This window comes from Saimiri boliviensis, chromosome 5 (assembly GCF_048565385.1).
Source record: "Saimiri boliviensis isolate mSaiBol1 chromosome 5, mSaiBol1.pri, whole genome shotgun sequence".
Taxonomy (NCBI): Eukaryota; Metazoa; Chordata; class Mammalia; order Primates; family Cebidae; genus Saimiri; species Saimiri boliviensis.
This window is the reverse complement of record NC_133453.1, coordinates 110,415,384-110,435,219: the sequence shown is the minus strand read 5'-3', so window position 1 is coordinate 110,435,219 and position 19,836 is coordinate 110,415,384.

Genomic DNA, 19,836 nt, shown 5'->3' with positions numbered 1-19,836 from the left:
AACACAATCCCTTCGTTTCAGATTCAAGGAAACTGGTGCTGAGATTTCTAGTGACTTACTCAAGGTCACACAGAAACTCAGGGTGTAGTTATTGTGCCGAACTTTCGCTATATGGTCTACCCGCATAGCTCTAACTAAGATGTAATGTAACGGCCTCTTGAGTTCCCAAACCTGTGGCCATGTTCCTGTATGAAAAATACAGCTTTGGTTACTTGATAAATCAAGATTTTGAACTGTTATTTAAAAAACAAAACAGACCAATCCCTGAAATGTATGTTGCCATTTTATTAGACAGATTTGATTTTTGCGACCATGTCTTCAGATAGGTAAAGTTCTAGGAGTTGTGAGTATAAATATGGAGAAGTGACACAGGAATGAGAAATGGGATTTCATTTGCAAATTTCATGTGGGAAAAATGACAGAGAAGAAAGATTCACAATGTGAGAAAAAAAGCAATAAAGTCCCTCATTACCATAATATCCCCCATGCCAAGAGCAAGCTCCCACTCCACTCAGCTAAATTTCAATTCTGTTGACTCTAACATTTTTACTCTGGAAGCACATCCCCAGTACTATAAGAGAAGTGATTAAGGAAACATATTTCTTTTTACAGAAATTTCCTGAGCACCAGCTTTGAGGAATCCATCTCAAACTGTCAAATCTCTTTCTACTTGGTACAAAAATTTGATTCATATCACATTATATAAAGTGTATTGTATTATAAATGGATCAGTGTTTTCAATATGGCTTTTTTGAGCTATGAGAGGAATTGGAGAAGCCTTTTCCATTGAGTCCGAAATGTGTTTTCTGTAAAGAAAGGTGAAGGGAACAGTTTAATCTTACAGAGGGAAACCATGAACGTATTTTTATTATACATTATGAGCTGGATTTTTAAAGGACAGAAACAGATTCACAGATACCTATCTATCCATTATCTTGCCAAGGAAAATGTGGATGAAGGAGAGAGAGACAATGGTTGGCTGCTGACAGTGCCACGCCCACTGAAGTGGCATGTCTTTTTGCCTTCAGTATCTGGTACCTTTCTCTGGAGTTCCAACTGTGACTCTCTTACTTCTCCTATGAAAGGATTTGCAAGTGTAAGGTGGCCAACAGGATGAATGCGGAGTGCCTGGAAGACAAATCAGACTGTGAAGCAAACACATGTTCTGTCCTTGGGCAAAGCATCAGAAATAACCATTTCCAGTGATTTAAAACAAGGTGGCAGAGGGAGGGTAGCAGTGTGCATTGTACACGGAATAATGTTGAGGCAAACTAAGACATGTGCCCAACCCCTCCTATATTTCATAGTAATGATACATGTGCCTCACTTCTACCTGCCGTGACATTGTTATTCCTGAGCAGGTTCATCATGGCTGTCATTGGGAAGCGTCACTTTCTTTCTTGAGCTGTCATCAACACTTAGCTATACTCCCCAACTCTGATATTTTATTTCCAACTCAAAATTACTTTCAGGTGTAGCCAACCACCAGCAATCCTTTCATCCTAAGTCTGGGGCAATTGCATTTTATGTCATAAAATCAACCAATAATTTGTTGATGGCCTACATATCAATACTTTAACATGGTTTATCTGTAAAATAATTTCATTAAACACAAATGAAAAGGATCATAAAGCTTTAAGCAAGTATAAAACAAAAAGCGGTACATATTTTATGTAATATTCCAGCATTGTCAAATTTATTATTTGATAAAAAGCTGACATAAGCATTAAGATCAGAGAAGACCTTTCTATGTTCAAATGGCATCTCATTTTTTGTGGGGGTAATCAAACCTTAATTATGCTTTTATTTTTAAGAGCTTTTGGGGAAGAGATAATACAAGATTCCATAATAACTGATTGCAGAAAGTAAGAACATAATAATAAATTATTCCTAGCTTTTAGTGTCTAATAAAGTTTTGTACAAACTAGATATTCAAAAATGTCTCTTGACTTTAACTGAATTTTCAAATTTAACTCAGCCAATAAAGTTTTATTAAGCCCTAACCTGTATTCATTCATGGATTTATTATTTACTTATGTATTAAGCCTTTACATGTCATGAGAAATTCAGCTGGGCCTTAGGCATGTAGATATAAATAAGATGAAGCCCGAGTTCGGTTCTCTCCAATGAGCAAAAGGCAGAAAGCAAATCAGCAATTGGAGTGCAGACTGTCAAGTTTTCTGATTGGTGCAAAAGTGGGTACTCTGGACTGTTCCCACCTTGTGGGTTCAGGAGAGGCTCTTTGGAGAAATTTCAGAAAATCACGTTGGTGCTATGAATCTCAGGACTCCCAGATTCATAGTTAAATGCAACAAAGATACAGACACATAACTACAATGAGGAAAGTAAGTCGAGTACAATGATATTAATAAAGGGAATTCAGAGCTATAATGTGGGCAGAAATACTGAAACTAATTCTACAGATTGGGTAGATCTCACAAGAGAATTGGCATTTCAGTCAAGGGGTTTATGCAGAATATCATTTGTGGAGCAGTGAAGAAATGAGTTCATTCCTACGAAATCATGGTAAAAGGTACAGAGAACCCCAGTCGAAATTAGTAGGTTGAATAAAAGATCAGTTTTCCAATAAGATTGAAAGATTATGTTGCATGTGGAGCTCATCAGGATGGAGAAGCAATCCCACCCTCAGTTGCAAACAGTTCTTTCTATTTTGATGCATTCCAGCTCTGTGAGGCTTTCCCAGTGTGTGCAGAAGGGGTGATGGGAGCAGAATGATGGAGAGCTCAGTTTCCAATACTGAGTGGCCTTGGAGACTGAGAAAAAGGTCTCTTCCTTTTGGTTCATTGTTTCTTACTGGCTTTTCTAAATGAGTTGGCCTCTGCTTCCTCCCTTGGCCTCCTTTCATGCCAGGTTACCTGGCGCTCACTCCATTGAAGCCACATCTTCTTCTCCCTTCCTCAGATATGAAACGAGTATCCTTCTCTCTCAGCCTTTGTCCTTGCTGTGCCCTCTACACCATTTGTACTTCTCCCAGCACTTTAATTGTCTGACTCCTATTCAGTTTCAGTTCAAATGTCATTCTTCCATGGAGACCTTGCTAAAGCAAAGCTTACCAACATCCTCCTTCTACTCTAATAGTACCCGAGGTTCGATTCACCTGCCATCCAGCTTTACCCCTTCAGTACATTTTTCACTCTGTGAATTTATCTGATTTGTTGATTTGTGTGTTTATTTATTTTTGATCTATAATACAGACTTCCTCTGGGTGTGATTTTTAGTCTTGTTCTCCATTGCTTGACTCTGGTATGGTGTAGAATAGTCCTTGGATAAACGTATGCTGAATGATTGAATGAATGACGATTACAGTCAGCTTTAATTATTTCAGTTATTAACCAGAGAATCCAGGCTGATAGAGTCTCCGCTCCCCTCTAGATCCTAAGGAAATGAAAATAAGTGAATTGGTAAATTTTCCTATGAGACTTTTATGTAATATTCTAAACATATCATTTTGAACATGCAGCCTAATTAAAAGGAACAGAGATGCCAATGTGCTGCTTTTGCTCAAAGACAAAAGAGTTAACTGAGGTTGAGGCTGGTTGGAGGCAGAAAGGGTATCAGAGGTTCCAGACCAAGAAACATGCTTTGACACTTCCCCCCTGCCCAGTGACTTTTCTGCAGTAACTTATAGATGCTTATGGAATCTGTACGTATTCCTTGATGAAAGACAGTTACCCCATAGAAAATCACTACTTATGGCTTATCACTGACACCTCTGAGTGAATGCAGTTAGCAGAATTTCTGTTTTAAGGGTTAGTAAAGAAAACACAGCCATCTAAGAAGGGGAACAGAAAAGGGGAGTGAGATCACAGCTGGCCCGTGAGGTCGCATTTGCCATTAAGGGACTGGACCTATGGGATCAAGGAGGCCACAGCATGAGAGAGTGTGACAGCAGGTAACTGATCATGTCTCCCTCTTCCCCTTTATTGAGGGGTAGAAGGAGAGGTATGTAAAGTCATGATTGAAACTACACCCTTTTCAGTAGTTTATTTTGAGTAGAGGAAACTTTTTCAGTTGCTCCTTTATTACTAAACCCCTTTAATAATTTTAATGTGAAAGTCTCACAGTCTCTAGCCAGGACTCTGACAGAGATAAGGTCATGAGGTTCAAGGAGCAGGCTGTGGAGAGAAAATCTGGGAGCTGAGGTTTTCTTCTGTGCGGGAGGACATGGAAGGAGTGATTCAACAGCTTACCAGCAAAGATTCGATGATCATGAATTCGAAAGGACACATCACTCACACCAGAGATAGGCAAGGCTTAATTGTGTGTACCCCCATGAGGAACTGGAGCCTGAAGACTGTTTAAAATGTTGGCAACGTGCCATAGCATGACCTAGGATAATTTACATTATCTTATTTAAATTTCAAAAAAATCCCATGGGGTGATTTTGTGCTTCTCATTCTACATACCTGGAGGATGGGGATCAGGTCGTAATCTTCAATGTGCCCTGAGAATCCATTAAAGGATAAAACACAGAAAACGCTCAGTGGATACAGATCAGAAGTGGACAAAGAAGGCTGGGGCCCCTGCCCTTCACACATCTCCTGGCAGATTCATTATTCCCATTACTGAAGATATGGTCATTTAGGGAATTTTCCTGGGTAGTAGACAGGGTCTGATTTGATAACAAGGAAGGGTGAATTTAAGAGGCTAGATTATAACCAATATATTGTGTGAACTGAATTGCTTTTCTAAGCTTAGAAAGCAAATAGAAAAGTTATTATGAGGCAAACAGAAAAACCTCACATCTACCACATTTCTATAGGAGGGAAGATGAGAATCCAAGGTAAAATTAAAGATTGGAAAGTGTTGTGAAGTAGGTATCTCAACAGTGAGTGTCCGGATGTGAGTCTCAGGCACTCCTAAGAGGTGGGCTCTTAGAAAGTGAGACACTGACAGCCCTGAGAGGATTTGTTCTTCCCTTGCTTTGAGAGGTCCATGGCCCTTTGGCACTTCTATTCCAGGGTTGTTGTAGGGTGAAGTCAGTGCTGGAGGTGATGCTTCTGCAGAGGGCTTAGCCATTTACTCTTTGATATGGTTTGAATATATGTTCTCGCCAGATTTCCTGTTGAAATATAATCTACCACACATATGCTTATCGTAGCACTATTTACAATACCAAACACAAGGAACCAACTTAAATGTCTGTCGATGATAAACTGGATAAAGAAAATGTGGTCCATATACTCCATGGAATACTATGCAGCCATAAAAAGGAATGAGATCACGTCCTTTGCAAGGACATGGATGAAGCTGGAAGTCATCATCCCCAGCAAACTAACACAGGAACAGAAAACCAAACATGGTGTGTTCTCAGTCATAAGTGGAAGTTGAACTTTGAGAGCACATGGACATACAGAGGGAGCAATACACACCAGAGCCTGTTGTGGGGTGGGGGGTGAGGGGAAGGAACTTAGAGGGTGGGTCAACAGGTACAACAAACCACCATGGCACATGTATACCTATAAAACAAACCTGCAGATTCTGTACATGTATCCCATTTTGTTTAGAAGAAGAAATAAAGAAAAAATAATAAAGAAGAAATGTGATTTTCAATGTTGGAGGTGAGGCCTGGAGGGAAGTATTTGGGCCATAGGATCACATCCCTCATGGCTTGGTGCTGTTCTCATGATAGTGAGTGAGTTCTTGCCGTATCTGGTTGTTGTAAAGTGTAGCTCCTCCTCCCTAATCTCTCTCTTGTTCCTGTTTCACCATGTGTCATGCCTGCTCCCACTTTGCCTTCTGTCATGAGTAAAAGCTCCCTGAGTGCCCCCACTGGCAGAAGCCAAGCAAATGCCAGCGCCATGTTTCCTGTACAGCCTGCAGACCCATGAGCCTATTAAACCTCTTTTTTTTACAAATTTCTCAGTCTCAGGTAGTTCTTTGTAGGGATCCAGGAACAGCCTAATATACTGTTCATCTTTGTTTCAGCTTCCAGGACAAATTTAGTGTCTGTGTAGCAGAAAACACACCATGGCAAGATGAACGCCTCCCTCAGGTTTCTACAAGCTACATGCTATTCAGGGCAAGCCACCTACACCTCTGAACACTGCATGTAACTGAAAGGCAGCTAACAGTACTTTCCTTACCAAGTGGATTCAACGTGTAAAGAAACAATGTCTATAAAGCCCCACGTGGCATCTGGCATAGTGCTAGCTGCTGATGGACTCCCCACAGTCCCCACAAAAGCTGACTTCTTGAGTGGAATGATCTGGGAAACCTTTCCAAAGCTTACTCCACCAGCAGTACTGAGATGCAGGGTACCTACATCCTTTCTTCTCTTCCTACAATAGCACTGCTTCAAAGTAACACATATTTTGAAAATCCCTTTCCTTCAGGTCTGACGATGCAGCAGAATCATAACATGGTTCCAACGACTCTGAGAACAGTTTCCCCTCACAATGATAAATCCTTAGAAAAACAATGTTTCAAACAGTAAAAACTTCACGTTGATTTGAGATGTAGTAGTGGGTAATGAGAGAGAGTAGAAACACCAGAATAGAAGTAAATACTCATTCTGGAATATACAGAATCCAAACAAGAACAAATGCACAGAATAGAGAAATCAAAGCTGCATTTCCTACATGCCTTTTAAGCAACAGGAAGACATAATTTCCAAGGCCCAACCTGGAGAAGTGAAGAATGCCATAGCAGTCTCAGCTAGTGGACAGCCGTCCACACTATCCATCATCTCGAGCCATTCATTCATATCTATCAAACAGAATGACATTTCATACAAAATAAGAATGATGAAGGTTGCAGGATTTTGTGCAATTCATTATTAGTGTCAAACCATATTATTTCAGCCAGTGCTTGACTAAAATTTCCTTAGCACAGTTGTGGCTCTGAGCAAAGGGTTATAATTATCTAGTGTCTTTTCAAATATAAACTGCTCTTGAAAGAGTCAGACTGGCCATAGATCACTTCGACCTTTACTGGAGGAAATGCTTGCTCATGAAACATGTTGTTCTTTTCTTTCCTGTAAAAACTACACTTAATTTTTTTTTTCTATTTTTGAGTAGAATTTTTTTAAAACTCCGTTTTAAAAAGAAATATATACTTTAATTTTTTTTTTTTTAAGTTTCCAACTCTAAATAGCAAAGTTGCTTACATTATCTGGAGACGGTAGGAGACGTCATCTTTCTTGTATTTGTGTTTTCTTGGTGAGTGACTGGGAGCCTCCGGAAGCTCCCAGGCAAATGGCCCGAGCTGTGTGCATAGTGAAAAGCTGCTAACACATGACTGAAAGAGGGCAGGAGACAGTTATCACTGCCAGCAATAGGGCACTTGCAAAGAGGGGCCGATCTGAGGCAGAAATCATTCACAAGAAAGAAGGAAAGAGTGTGAATTAAAAGTATGAGTTGAATTCAGAAACAGGACAGAGGTTTGGCCACAGCCGTTCTGGAAAAGAATCGAGGATTGTATTTATCCATCTCCACTGGGTCATCGCAGTCACCCAGCTTATATAAGCTCACTGGGATATAAAGCAATACTTTTTCCTTCAGTTGTAATGCATTGATTCTAAGGCACTTTTAACAGAAGGGTAAATATTTATCTTTCCATTGGAGTAGTGAAAGTCCTCTCCAGAGGGCTAAGGTATAAGGTAGCCTGGGCTTTCATCTGAGTGAGAAAGCAGGAGGCCAGCAATGAGGAGTCACAGCTGGAGCCATGATTTGGGATGCTCAGGGGCACTGCGTTGACATAGAGTAGTGGCCGGGGAAGGTGATACCCCTCCCTCACTCCTTTCTGGGCAGTCAACCCAGACACTTCAAGCTCAAACCAGCTAGTGGGTGATTATTCTCTTTTACAGATGGGTAAACATTTTCTGTAAAGGACCAGGTGGTAAGTATTTCAGGTTTTGCAGGTCATGTAATCTCAGTTGCAACTACCAAGCTCTGCATTTTGATGCAGAAGCAGCCAGAGATATCACAGAAACAAATGGGCCTAGCTATGCTCCAGCGAAACTTAATAGACACTAACTTTTTGTGTCATGAAAAATTATTTTTCTTTTGATATTTTTGGAGCATTTAAAAATGTAAAAGCTATGCCTAGCTGGAGGACCATACAAAAACAGGTGGTGACCTGGATTTGGTCTACCCCGCTATAGTTTGCTGAGCCAGCTCGATATATAACTCACAATCTAGTCACATTAAAAATCTTGGCAATGGAGCACCCCAGATCAGCCACATTCATGACAGGAGAAGCCTCTCAACAAGTGGCTCCTCCCTTCAATTTTCTCCTGGTGATTCCCCCATCACACCTGTTGGCCATGCTCCCTCAGTGGACCCTTACTTTATGGAGAAAGGGGAGATAATTATCTCATTTATATTTGTACGCTGTGCTTCTGGCACATTGCACATCTCTTAAATGTGTTTAAAATGAATGGCAGATTGGTAAATTCATGTTTCTCCCTTTCAGAGAGGTTTCTTCCTTCTTACTTTTAAAGAATGCCTTCCTGCCAAGTCATGCCACAGCTGAAAAGACCCTTCAGGCTTGAATTTCTTCTGCCGTCATTACTTCTATGACACAATCAAATGTAAGAAACCAAGATGTGGGGAGCAGCTACTTTTCCAGCTGTTCAGCCTTGGCCTTTACAATTCTCCTACTTTTTTTTTTTTTTTTTTTTTTTTTTTTGGAGATGGAGTCTTGCTCTGTTGCCCGAGATTGGAGTGCAGTGGTGTGATCACAACTCAATGCAACCTCTGCCTCCTGGTTCAAGCAATTCTTCTGCCTCAGCCTCTGAAGTAGCTGGGATTACAGGCATGCACCACCATGCCTGGCTAATTTTTTGTATTTTTAATAGAGACAGGATTTCACCGTGCTGGCCGTGCTGATCTCGAACCCCTGACCTTTTGATCCACCTGCCTCAGCCTCCCGAAGTGCTGGGATTATAGGCGTGAACCACCACGCCCGACCCAAACTATCCTACTTATATTTGCCAATATAGGATCTGTGCCTCTCCAGTTCTGTGGCTTGCCAATGCATTTTCTTCTTGCCTAAGGTGCATCCCCCCATCCCATTTTTACTTCCTTCTCACATCCCAGTTTAGTAATACTGCCCCCTTTTCCTAAAAGCTCTATGAATTCTTTGACTTCTGAGCCAACGCTTTATGTCAGAATCTGGCAAAGGCATATCACAAGATCCTCAAGGAATGCTTAAGTGAATTCAAAAAGGACTGTTTTTACATCTGTTTATATTCTCAGCAGATGACAGCATTCTGTCAAAAATAAGTACTCCATAAGAATTACTAAAGTTAATATTTGATTTAAAAATAAAGATTTCATTGACAGCATGTTAAGGACAGAAACATTGCCTTGTTTATCTCAGAGTCTGTTATAGTCCCCCACCAAGGTTTGCTTGAAGTAAACAAACAATAGAATAATTAGTGAAAAATAAATGAACAGATGAATGTAACTAGAGACTTTTGACCTACAGGCAAAACTTTTCAGGAAAAGGCTCTCTTATTCTTCAAAAACTGCAAGATATTTTCTATTTTCTCCTTCTCCCTTCTTGTCCCACAAGTGTGGAAGGCATTTGTCTGACAGGGCAATGGTTGCCAGGGTCTGTTTTTCTGACTTCCACTTACATTGCATTATGTTTTTTTTTTGTTTTTTTTTTTTTGTTTTTTTTGTTTTTTTTTTTTCCAGTCTGTTTTCAGAGAATGTCTCAAGTCTCACTGGGATCTGTGAGCTGTGTCCATGCCTATGTGCCACCTGTGATTCCTGGCAGGCCTGAGGAACTCTACTCACAGTGCACCTTGCAAGGGCTCAGCTTCCATGAGCACCTCCCAGCCATAGGGATGTAAAGGTGTTGTTTCAATTCCCCTAAAATGTTTTACTTCCGCAGAAGCAATGCATTGTGGAGGTTTGCTTCAACCCAAAAGGTGTGATAGATTCCCTTCTATCCCTGAGGAAATAAAACATATCATGTCTAGAGAGATAAATAAACTCAAAGCTGTATTATAATTTAAAATTTGATTATAGAGTTTCTGTGGCCAGATCCAGAGCAAAAAAAAAAAAACTTACAAATTAAACAACAATTAACATGACCTCATTCATCCTTCTTTATTACACAATGACCATTTCTCCAGGGGAGCTTGGCGTACGATTGTTCCTGGAACCATAACTTAACAATCACTGAACTCTTGCATGTCCGTTATTTTATTTCATCAAGATCAACAAAAATGGGCCTCAACCAAAGCTCATGAGGAAAACAGGGGGGCCTAATTAAAATATGTCTTAAAGCATAACAACAAGTATTTTAAGATAGGTTTCCAAAACCACTTCATTAACAGCATGTATGCTATACCAAGTGTTAATTTCCAAGTTTGTTTTGAGGAATAATGTCTGTTTAGCTTTATAAACAGATTGTATGAGATTGCAAATCTGTGAATTATAGATCCAAAATACTTAGTAATATCCTGGATGATCCCAAGAGGCAGGGCTTTATTGACTGAAAAAGGCCAAGTGACAACAGAAATGAAGGCAGCACTCACCAGAGTTTCGTACGTAAGCTTCATACATTCAATTGAGCAATAAAAATATTCACACTTACAACTTCCTACAATATGTGTAACTGTTACAAGGCTTTTGATTGCAATTAAGTGAATGCAAAGTTAACAGAATTTTACATCCTGAGGATGTTTGTTGTTTAATTTACAAGAAAATTGAAGCTTGATAGTTCATGGTTAATAGCTCACTCAGGCCTTATTGGGAACTGCTGAAATTTTATAGTTTCCTCATGGTCAAAACCCACATCTGATGGCATGCCAGTAATAACGAAGAAACAAGGTCACAGTGTTTTCTTCACCAAAATTTGTGACTTTTTAATCTGTAAAAGGAAGTACCTGCTAGACCTTCCCTTATCTTTTCCTGGAAAGAACCTAGTCGCATTCCCATCCCTGGACCCATGGCTGGCAAAGGAGAATTAAACAGCTATTACTACCTTTGACCGATCATAACTCATCCACTGAAGATGGGAAAAGGAGCTACATTCCTTTAGATTAAGGCTGCTCCTCTAGCTACACAATTGGGATAATGTTTATAATGAAGAAAGTGAGAACTTGCTCTTATTTACGCAATCTGAAGTGCCATAATGAGTAACTAAATGATTATCAAAGAGATAATGATTAAAGTAATAAGGATATATACATATAATTAAATATTATAAAACTTTTAAAAAGTGTGTATCTTTGTGCTTTTATATAAATTGAGAAAAGCAAATTATAAACAAAAACAAAAACAAAATATAAAAAAGTAGCAAACGTCCTAGATGTCTCTAATTTTATCTGCGCTTGGGGAAAGTTGAGAAAGCACAAACTCAGACTTCATGGGGACGACGTCCTTGGTTGCTCTGTGAGAGGAAGAAATATAGGTCTATGATTAATCCTTTCTCCATGAACTTTTGAGTAGATTTATCACTTACAATGACTTTATATTTACCTATCCCAATCAAACAGAACTGAATTTCTTACCAAAAAAAAAAAAAAAAAAAAAAAGGAGCCATAAACAACAGAAAGGATAACAAGTTAAAAATAGCTATAAATAATATGCTAACAGATTAATTGCTGAACATGAGGCCAAAGGTAGTGGTAGGAGAAGGAAGAAACTAAAATTTAATTTGCACCTAGGATACGCAAAGAATCACCCTGGGACATATATAATTATCTCATTATTTCTATGACTATTCTAGAAGGCAAACACAACTATAGCTCAATTTTTATTAGTAAGAAAACTGTCTCAGAGAAGTAAAGAAACCTGTCCATGGTCAGAAGGTAACTCTGCAGCAAATCTGGAATTTAAACTCTGAACTGGAGTTTGACTGGCTGCAAGTGCTTCAAAGAGACCATGGCTGGTGACTCAGGAATTAGAAATACAAGGAGATCACTTTTAACCTGGAGGGACAGTGATAGCGCCATGCAAGAATGCTGGGATTTACGATAGGTCTCGATAGAAGGCAGAAAGGTAGAAATGGGTCACACATTTGTGTGGGAGATGAGTTTGAAATGGTCAAGTTGCATCATTGGGGGAGTACTTGAGAAAGAAATATGGCAGAAATCTAACCTAAGAGTAACTATTAAAGGAAGATGCTAGAATCTCTCCTGTTTGGTTTACTTAGTTTGAATTAGTTTTGCTTGTTAGGAATGGTTTTCCTTAGTCAATGCATTGAAAATCAATGCTCACAAACTGTCTGCCACTTCTTAATTTTTTTATTAAATAATATATTTGATGAATGTAATTTAGAAAATATGAAATGCCAAAAAGAATGAAAATAAAAGTTGTCAGCGATTTCTAGCCTTAGACATTGTTCTGATGTGTGTCTTCTCTGAATTTTTCCCTACATCGCATGAATTTGCTAAAAGCATGAGATCAGTCTTAATATACTATGTCATAGGCTACACTCCTTTTCTTAAAACATTGTGAACATTTTTCTATGCCATTCAGTATCATTTTATACACACCATAATGTTAGTATGCCTACTCTGTATTCCAGGAAATATCTTGATTTACTTTATGAGCCCTTATTATTTCATTCATATGTTTCTTCCCAATTTTTACTTTTTCAAGTAAAACAATGCAGATGTAATAAACTGAAAAAAAGGACAGGATACAAAATTATATAAACAATTTCTGAAGAAGCATATTTAACTACTAAAAATGTTTTTATAGTATGCAAAATTCCCCTCAAGGCATCAAAATTAGAAGTAAATGAAAGATAGTAAATAGCAATGGTTAATAATTACAGATTTATTTTGCCAAGTTGATGTCAGCTCAATTGCTTTTCACAAAATTTATCTCAGCCAATGTATTAAATTTTAAATGATAATGTATACATTATATATACTCACTCCTTCAGAATTAGTGTGTTCCAGTGCAAATCTGCAGGGAGTTTAGAAGACAACGTGCTATTTTCCAAGAATATTTAGTCTTAAATAAGGGCAGCATAGATGGAATTGAAACAACAATAATGCAGCCACAAAAAAGAATGAGTTCATGTCCTTTGCAGAGACATGGATGAAGCTGGAAACCATCATTCTCAGCAAACTAATGCAGAAACAGAAAACCAAACACTGCATGTTCTCACTCCTAAGTGGGAGAACACATGGACACAGGAAAGGAAATATCACACACCAGGGTGTGTCGGGTGAAGGGGTCAAAGGGAGGGAGAGCATTAGGACAAATACCTAATGCATATGGGGCTTAAGACCCAACAATACCCAAAAAAGGACATAATAATGATAAACTTAATAAGATGCTAAAAATGTTTAAAATTTTGTTAAATCCCACATGATAAATAATTAATTCAAAGTAATAACGCATTTTCATTTCCACCCATACAGATGGAAAAATTGAGCTTCTCATCATCTCAGTAATTTAACCACGGTGGCAGAATCTGCATAATCAGTTAGTGATACCGCCAGGATTCCAACCAGAGCTTCAATGCTAATGTCACAGCTTTAGCACTGTCTACTCACAATTGTGCCACTTTAAAAAGCCAAGTTTTAGGACTTTGAGAATGGTGGTACCTGTGTCTGTGTCTATGTCTGTGTCTGTGTGTGTACACGTAGTGGGAGATGATGCATAGTAGGAAGCTTAAGAAGTGAATCTGGTGCCTTAGTGGGGCAACAGCAAGGATATTCTTCACAGAGTTCTATCCCAAGGAATGCCCATGCGTCTCAGTACATGTGTTGGTTTTCCTTATTAAATGGTTAAAGAATAATATGCCATTGAAAAGCTTTATTAATCGGTGCCCCCATCTCCCAGCTGCTGCGGCTATTGTCTGGTAACAATTCACAGCTGTCGCATTAACGCCACCCTTCCCTACCAGGGGGGTAGACCTCAGTCAGAGACTAGCCATGGAGTGCAGAAATTAGGCACCCTTTTCTCAAAATGGGACAATGCTGGTGCGATTCGCACTCTGGCTCCCTCTACCCAGCTTCATCTGTGTAATCAGCTTCCATATCCACAGTTACTTAAGTCAACAATATGCAATAGTTGTGTCTAGTTTAAAATCTGGGCCGTGCAAACATAAAAATCACACAGAGTGGCATTATAGGGTTATCTCCTCATTCTTTTATTCATTGACCCACTTATTCATTCATTTTCTCAATTATTCCAACTATTTCCCAAGTGTTGTTTTCTTTCTTTGTTCATTTGTTTTAAAGTGCATGCATTCAATGTGTTGGGTCCTGAAAATACAAAAAGCAATAACACACCTACTTAGCCTCAGCCAATGACTCAACCTGCGGTGCAAAAGTTAGGTTCCCTTTTCTCAAGATGGGGCATTACTAGTGTGATATGTGTTCTAGAGATTCCCTATGCCCAGCTGTGTCTGAGTCTTTTCTCCTTCCAAAGCATTCATGGTCTCATGAAGGAAATAAACATATACATACATTAGTGCCCAGAAGGATCTTTAGAGTGTTTTTTAGGAGAAACTGTGAGTGAACCAAAGAGCAGTATGCTTGAGAGTACCACCAGACAAAGCTTTATAAAGAAGTGAGTAGTGGACGTGTTTCTTCTGGCAGGGGGCAGGGATGGATGGGGAAGATGACGATGTAATAACCTTTCAGAGAAAAGAAGAAAGGAAGGGAAAGGACATTCTAAAGAGAACATCAGCCGGCAAACAGGAGGAGTGGTGGTACACTCAAGTGTTAATTGGGACATCCAGAGCATAGAGCGGGGGAAGAATGGCTAGGAGGAGAGATGCCCAGACTGAAGGCTCCAGTTAGAAGTATGGAGTGCTGTGTTGGAGCTGAGACTTCAACATCAAGCCAAGAGGCAGGCACTAAAGAGCTTTCAGCAGGGCCTTGGAGGCCATTTCGGATGCCCCATGCTTACTGCAGTGCAAGGAGGGATTGGCAGGCACAGCCAGAGGTGGGCGGGACAGGGCTGTTGAAATAGTTGAGGGAAAGGGACCTTCATCAGTTACCTTCTCCTAGAAGAGAGGAGATTAAGGAGGCAGAATTGATAAGACATGGCCCCTATCTGGGGGTGGGGTTAGGTAACAAGGGATGAACAATATTCAAGAATAAGAGGTCAGAATGATGTCCTGGCTCCTTGCAAGGGTGCCAAGTGGTGGCTTCGTGATCCAGCCTCTTGCTGTCTGTGTGATCTTAGACCAAATCTTCATTTCTGAAAGGAAACCACTGTTTAAATTCAGTATTTTTTTTTTCTTACTAAGTGCTTGATAATCCATTAAGCAGAACAGTGCCCATCCTGAGAGACATTATTTATCTCCCACTTCAGCAAGTTTTCCATGAATTTGATCACAGAACACAAATATCTTCCTTTATATGTTTTCTCATTTTTTTAGTAAGTTGGCAATTTTGAGGCAGAGTTTTCAACTCACTCAGCCTAAATTAAATCTGCAAGTATAAAAGTGGGATATGTCTAAAGGTTTTGTGATTCCGTCTAAATACCAAAGCTTAATACGGTTTCTGACTTTCAGAATAGTGACAGAGCAGAGATTTTTTAAAATAACATATTTGAAGTATGTCAGTGAGGGCAGTTGAAAATCTGACAGTTCACTCAACCCAAAATTCTACCTTCGGTACTTTTTTTTTTTTTTTTTTTTTTTTTTTGAGACGGAGTTTCGCTCTTGTTACCCAGGCTGGAGTGCAATGGTGTGATCTTGGCTCACCGCAACCTCCGCCTCCTGGATTCAGGCAATTCTCCTGCCTCAGCTTCCTGAGTAGCTGGGATTACAGACACGTGCCACCATGCCCAGCTAATTTTTTGTATTTTTAGTAGAGACAGGGTTTCACCATGTTGACCAGGATGGTCTCGGTCTCTTGACCTCGTGATCCACCCGCCTCAGCCTCCCAAACTGCTGGGATTACAGGCTTGAGCCACCGCACCCGGCCTACCTTTGGTACTTCTGAAGAATAATTTCTGTGGTGTACTGGGGTAGGTGGGAAGTGTGACCACCTACAATCATATCAGATTATTCAAGATGCATGCACCCAAAACATTAAAAGCTAATTTTAACAAGCACTTACTAAACTTCTTGTAGTACCTGTTGTACACATATTCAGCCTATCTTTTACGGTAATAAAGAGAAAGAAAGAAATATTTTTAAGTACCTGCTAAATGTCAGGTCTAATCAAAGGTGCTTTGCATGACACACATCCCCTAATCTTTCCAGCACCTCAGTGTGCTATCATCTGGCAGGCGAACCCACAGGGGCCAGGAGACAGAAACTGTCACACAGAGGGCAGGGTCAGGATTCCCAAGGGAAGCCCAGAGAGTTCCGGGCTAGGGCCAAGGGTTCTGTTCCTTTTGTCTGCCTTGTCATGTCATATTTCAATTTGCTCTAAACGAATCTCTTTTAAAATTAGATGGAGCTCTCTTACTAATTCTACAGGTGACTCATGCATTTTATTCAGAAACCGATTATTTAGAACCAAATGAAAGGAATAAACAGAAAGTTTAACTCATACCATTGTTCAAACAAAGACACAGTGCAGCCTGAAAATCCCAATTTCATTTTTGCTTTGAGTCAGTGGGGGCCAGAACACTTTCTTTGAAAAAAACAAAAATAAAAATAAAATAAAAAGTATATTCTATCTGTTTAAAAGGTAAGATTTTTGTCTTCTCTTAACGATTCCTGCCCTGAAGTGGCTGGTGTCTTTTTGTGAATTTCCACATGGAACTCCTCCAAGTTTGTGTTGGTCATCGTCCTCAGGGCTTCCCCAGAATGAGCAGGTGGCTTTTGTCTGTGTGAAACTACAGACGTGTTTCTGTGACTAAGTGAATCTAATATCTATCTGCAGTCAATGCATAAGGAACTTAATTTCATATCAAATAATCACTCCAAGGGGTCCCTCTGTATGGCTGGAATGTGAGAAGATGGATTATTTGTTCTTGCTGCTTTTTTTTTCCTTTTAATTAGGTTATTAAAGGGATGGAATCTTATCAGGCATTTGTGTGCTCCCTGTAATAAAGCTGGCAGCAATCAAATCAATGTTTGAATGGCTGATTAGGGAAATCCAACTCCTAATTTGAAAGTTCAAGCCAAACTTAACTAGGGGAAAATGTCATACATAATAAAGATAATCTGATTTTACTTACCCACATTTTAATAGCCCTGATTGGTTCCATTCTAAGTGCTTGAGAAATACTAATTTAATGTTTCTAAGAGACTTGTTGCTATAGCCCTCCTAAAATATCACCCATTTTACAGATAAAGAAATGGAGTCACTGACAGTTAAGTGACTTTCCTAAGGTCACACAGTTTGCAAGTGATATGTCACAGATTTGAAACCAGGTGAGGTCTTCCTTACCTCCCTTATTTGTTCTTCCCTGTCGCCATCAGTGGTGTAAGGTGTTTCATCTCTTCCAACACCTTTATTCAAGCCTTCTTCACCTAGGGGTGCCAAGAGAGGTCATCTGTGTCAGCAAGAGGGACAAAATAAGGATCTATGTATGTACAGTTCCCCCACCCTGAAAAATGTGTAGTTCCAGATAAAATTTTACCTAAAGACATGATGACGGCAGACACAGGGTGGAGAGGGTGACAAAGGAATGTAGGAGAAAGATGGGCAAAGGAGACATTTTTAATGCTTGCATTGAGCAAACGTGGTGCTGATTGAACAGCCACTGACTCTTGGTGTAAAGACTGTTACCATCGTGCCCTGGACCCCTCCCCTACAAAGAATAAACTTTTATTCTTTCTACTAAAGGAATAGGCCAATGTAACTTCCTACCTATTCCAGAACATAGCAGTGGTGTTACATGAAGGACTTTTGATATTTTATTCACCAAATGACCTCATAAGGTAGATTTATTTTTCACGTCCCTCTTTCAAATAAGTTTCCTGAGCTTTAGAGATAGGATGTTGCCTAAAGGCATACTGTCTCTAAGAAAAGACTGAACCCCAAATTAAAATGCAAAGCTTCTTTATTTGGAGAAATTTCCTTATAGAGTGTTTTGCAAATAATGAAGCTTGAAAGCACAATCTTGTAAGGAGAGGGTGCTTTGCAATATCAAGTACAGTGATGGGTTATCTTTGGTTACATTACATAGTTTCTCCTGTCCTGGTTAATTATAAAAATAAAGACCATTATATTTAAAGTTGAATTCTGGCCAGTTTCCACCATTCTTGTACCTACATCCTGTTCTAAATAACTCTGAAGAGTGAGTGGGTCAAACTGATAATTTTCCCCCAAGTCTTGTACTTTAATTAGAAGTGTAGTTTTCAGCAAACCTTTTCTAGTGGTGCAATCTCAGCTCACTGCAACTTGTGCCTCCCAGGTTCAAGTGATTCTTGTGCCTCAGCCTCCCAAGAAGCTGGGATTATAGGCACCTGCCACCATGCCTGTCTAATTTGTGTATTTTTAGTAGAGAAGGGGTTTCCAACATGTTGGCCAGACTGGTTTTGAACTCCTGTCCTCTCAACATGTTGGGGTTACAGGCATGAGCCACCATAACTGGCCCAAATGTTTTGTTTAAAATTTTTTTTATATATATTTTCCCCTTTGGCATTCTTCTGTGCCCTAAGGCTAATCTATAAACTCTGTCTCTACAAAGATTTATAGTCCTGATTCTATCTTCCATAACAAGAGCGAGAGAGCGAGAGAGCGAGAGAGTGAGAGCGAGAGCGAGAGAGAGAGAGAGATTGATTCATTATGAAGATTCACTTTTGATGTTGTCATTATGCAAAATTACAGGAGAGATATTGCAATCAACTTCCACTAGGCATTTTCTTATCATCTTGATTGGCTAATTAATTACAGTGGACCTGAGTTGGCAGTTCAATAGTTTTTTGTTTGTTTGATTTTTAGCAGGTATTTCTTGGGTTTGAAAGTTATAAGACCTACCGTTTTAAAGGCTTATGTATAGTTAGTTAAACCTTTGCAATTCTGAACAGTAATAAAAAGAATGAGTGGTAAGTAAATGGCAGATAAGATTTATCTGTTAGAGCTTACATTAATCTTTTCCAGGTTGAAAGGTATTTAAAAATATTAGTCCAAATAAACATATTGCCAATCTGTCTTTCATTTTAAATGAATCCCATTTCTTTTGTTTGCATTTCAATCCACTTTAAGGAGTCACAAATAAAATATATTCTATCATAAGAATCATAAAACGCAGGTGTTGGGATGAAAGAGCATCTTAGCACTGCGCTTTATGGGGATATAAAGGAGATATATAATACAGTTAAAAGAAAGTTTGCTTTGCCTTTGTTTCCTTTGAGAAAGAATTTAAGAGTGTTTGGTCCATCTAGAAAGAAACATGTAAACGAATAACGTGCTTAAAAATAAAATGGGGAAAAATGGAAAAGCCAAAGAAAGCCTTCCTTCACAGTGAGAACATCCATGAATGTAGGTTGTAAGATGTTTTGATTAAATGGCACTATAAATACACAACCTGAAAAGAATAAGAATGACCGTATCACAACTGTCATTTATTACTTCCCTGTTTATTTTTGTTTCTAAGAAACGGAAGTGGGCAACATAATCTAAAAGTCGTCACCATACCCACTCAAATCGCATTCCTCAGCTTTGTGCACCTGGGTTACAGTGCCTTTGTAAACCCTGTCCAGGAAAATGATGGATGAGTCCTGGTCAGCTTTGGCATCCTCCAGAACTTCAGACAAATGCAAATTTGTGGATCAACGGCAGCAGCAATCAATCCGTGTCTGTTACTAGGCAGCAAGGGCATTAAAATAACGGTAAGACCGTGTCTTCCAACAAAGTAAATCAGACAGCACCACTAGCGGGGAAGCTCCATCTGTCCTTGAAAGGACTTGACATGCAGTCAGGCTCCAGGACCAAATAAATACCCGTGAGCTTTTTAAGTGGATGCTTCCCTTGGGGTT